The sequence below is a fragment of the Myotis davidii genome, unplaced genomic scaffold, assembly GCF_000327345.1.
Source record: "Myotis davidii unplaced genomic scaffold, ASM32734v1 scaffold135, whole genome shotgun sequence".
Taxonomy (NCBI): Eukaryota; Metazoa; Chordata; class Mammalia; order Chiroptera; family Vespertilionidae; genus Myotis; species Myotis davidii.
In genome coordinates, this window is record NW_006289813.1 from 12,454,283 (window position 1) to 12,457,740 (window position 3,458).

Here is a 3,458-nt window from a genome sequence, read left to right on the forward strand (position 1 = left end):
CAGGAATGTTCAAGGCAGAAAAAAAGTAATTTAAAAGCACCATTGAACTGAATTTGCTTTGCTGCCCCTGGAATAACATTTTATAGGAAAGCCCATGCAGCTAGAGCCCCCTAGGGAGCAGGCCTGGGGCTGATGGTATTATAGTTGGCAGCTTGAGATGACAAATTTGTCTTGAGACCAGGGCATTACTGGGGCTTTGATACGTGTGCGGCATTGATAGAGCTTTACCTTTGGGCTCCCTGTGCCCGAGAGGATCATCTACACACAGATTACCTGCCTCACTTGTGTTAATCTCAGACAGTGGATGAGCGTGGGAGATAAGACACTGGCCCCCAGAACCAACCCTCAGAGAAAGGAACTCTAATAATCACTAACAAAAACAAACAATAGCTATAATAGCTCTATTCACACTGGGCTGTATATACCATTAATTACATTCCTTCTCATAAGAACTCCAGGCGCTCGGTGCTGTTTGATCTTTGTTTCACAGGTGGCCAAAGTGAGATAGAGAATTTGTGACTTGGACAATTCACACAGCTAGTAACACGAAGCCAACATTTCTCTACCCAGGACACCTTGGCCATGCTACTGATTTATCACTCAGGGGCCACATGCTAATTGACTTAAGAGCTCATTCTGCAATGTTTTTTCTTAGCTTTGAGTGAGGCCTGGAATTACTTACAAAGACTCTAGGGGCAGCTGAGTACCCCACAAACCTGTGATACAGTTCACCCCGGTTAGCCCAAGTGATCTGTAGGTCAAAGAATCCGCTTCTGGAGCCCTGCAGCTGATTAAATGCCAGTTCAGATAATTCCCAGAGGATTTGATTTAGGAGTTAATATTTCTGTTGCGTCACTTTCTTCGTGTGACACTAAAGGCCTCAGGACTTGAATTTGCCTGTGCCCCAGCTATCAAACCTACTGAAATTTCTTTCCTTAAAATCTGCTTTGCGTTACATTGTTCTAAGGAAGGCCCACCCTGATTTTCCAGCGGCAGTACTACATCAGAGCAGGGGTTGGCAAACGTTTTCTGTAAGGGACAGATAGTCACTGTTTTAGGCTTTCAAGTCAAGTGGTCTCTGTCGATACTACTCAACTCTGTGTGGTAGCCATAGACCAGTGATAGCGAACCTTTTGAGCTCAGCGTGTCAGCATTTTGAAAAACCATAACTTAACTCTGGTGCCGTGTCACATATAGAAATTTTTTGATATTTGCAACCATAGTAAAACAAAGACTTATATTTTTGATATTTATTTTATATATTTAAATGCCATTTAACAAAGAAAAATCAACCAAAAAATGAGTTTGCGTATCACCTCTGACGCGTGTGTCATAGATTCGCCATCACTGCCATAGACCATACTAAACCAGTGGTCGGCAAACTGCGGCTCGGCAAACCGCGGCTCGCAAGCCACATGTGGCTCTTTGGCCCTTTGACTGTGGCTCTTCCACAAAATACCGACTTCTGCAATGCGCCACAAAGTTTCAATAGCACTGTACGTGCACACCTGCACATGGTATTTTGTGGAAGAGCCACACTCAAGGGGCCAAAGAGCCGCATGTGGCTCGCGAGCTGCGGTTTGCCAACCACGGAACTAAACCAATGGGCCTGTGGCTCTGTTCTAATAAAACTTTATTAAATCAGGCAGCAGGCCATATTTGGCCTAGAGGTCTTCATGTGCTGACCCTGCATTAGAGGGGCACACTTCTTGCACACTTCTAATCTCCTTCCAAGTACAGAGCTCCAGTCACTTAAACTGTCTGGTATCTTTCTGCCCATTGGTTTACTCTGCTCCAGAAAGGTAAAGCCACAGATCAGATTGGTGAAGTCAGAAAAATAAGCTGGGCCTGTCAGACTCAACTCAGCCCCTTTTCCCCTGGCAGTGCCTGGCCCACAGCGGGTGGGAGTTCCGCTGGGTCTTTTCTGAGACCCACAGCTGTCCCCAAACCTATTTCCCCAGAGTCCCTAGTATTATCCTGCAACATGGCTTTTATCTCTGATAAATATATATTTTGCCCCTTATCTGCTTAGTCTTTTACCTTATCTCCCAATACCCTCAAGGATGGATCTCCCTTACTCTGGTATCTCCCTCAAAGATACCAGATAAAATGGTGTATGGTAAATTGTTTCATATGTCAAGAAGCCAAAAATTATATTCTCTCAGTAAAATAATATGGACCAACTTAAAACATGAAGACTCCTTGCTCTTTGGCTGGTTCTCTCATGCTGTGCATTAATTCTATGCATGAATCATAAATTAATTAGCAATGATACAGGTTTTACATACTTAAAATATAAAATTCATTTAATAAGCGAAAGCAATTACAGGTATAAATTCTTTCAAAACATATATCTCATGAGGTCCAGGGTGGCAACGAGTTGGGAATTATTGCTCTAAACTCCCCTCCTGTCTCAGTACCTGATGGACAATCAAGCCTAGGAGAGTCAGTACACAGGGTTACAAAGACAAATACACTGTCCATGTCCTCTTCTTCGGCCTGTCCAATTGTCCGTCACATTGCTCAAAGTCACGCAGAAAGTTGCTAAGAGATACCAGGGATCCTCCGAGCTGAAGTTAGTGTGTTAGTTTGCTCAAGCTGCCAAGACAAACTACCCAGACTGAAATTTACTATGTCCCAGTTCTGGTGTCTGAACTCTGAGATGACAGAGCTGGCAGGCTTGGTTGCGTCCAAGGCTGTGAGGGTGAACCTGTTCCACGCCTCTCTCCTTGGTTCGTAGAAGGCTCTTGTCTCCACATCTGTTCATGTCCTCTTCCCTCTATGCATCTGTCTGTTTGTCCAGATTTCCCCTTTTTATAAGGACACAGGTCATACTGAATGAGGCCCCTCCTAATGACCTCACTTTAATTTGATTGCCTGTCTCCAAGTAAGGTCACATTCTGAGGTACTGGGGTTTAGGACGCTAACAAGAATTTTGGGGAGACAATGCAACCCATAACAATTGCCTAAACTAGAAACTATTGCTTCTGTTTGTAAGGCTGAGCTCTTAACAATGTGAGTTCTACACTTCACCTGTGGCAAGTACTCAACCGTGGGCTGTCTGATCCGAAAGGCGGTTCATTTGTGCTCCACGAATTGTGGGTGGGAAGGAGCCAAAGGAGGAACATTTTGTGGGAACACCTTGTACACCCTGAGGGAAAGCCGTTCTTCCTCCCAGCTGTCGGTTTACCCTCTGGGGCTACTCATCATCGCTGCAGGCTGAGTGTCCCCAATCAATGTGCCTTTTGAATAATGATGCCCCTGCACCCTGAGCTGCAAGACACTGGAGACATTTAGGAAAACAGTCCATCCCCGAAAGTTCTGATTTGCTTCCTTTTCTTTGGCTTCTCTTCCCGCTTTGGCTGCAAGGTGGCCTCCGACGATCCGCAGGCTCTTCCAGTAACTAGCACGTACCTGGTGGGGTCCCGCCCCCTGAGCGGCCCCGCCCCTGGAGTCCT

General features: G+C 45.5%; 1 protein-coding gene across 1 annotated transcript in view; it reads right to left on the reverse strand.

Annotated features, from left to right (window-relative positions):
* The window catches only part of LOC102763012 (chromosome unknown open reading frame, human C5orf49), a 7,609-nt gene that overhangs the window by 3,467 nt on the left and 684 nt on the right, over window positions 1-3,458 (reverse strand). The window lies entirely within an intron of this gene.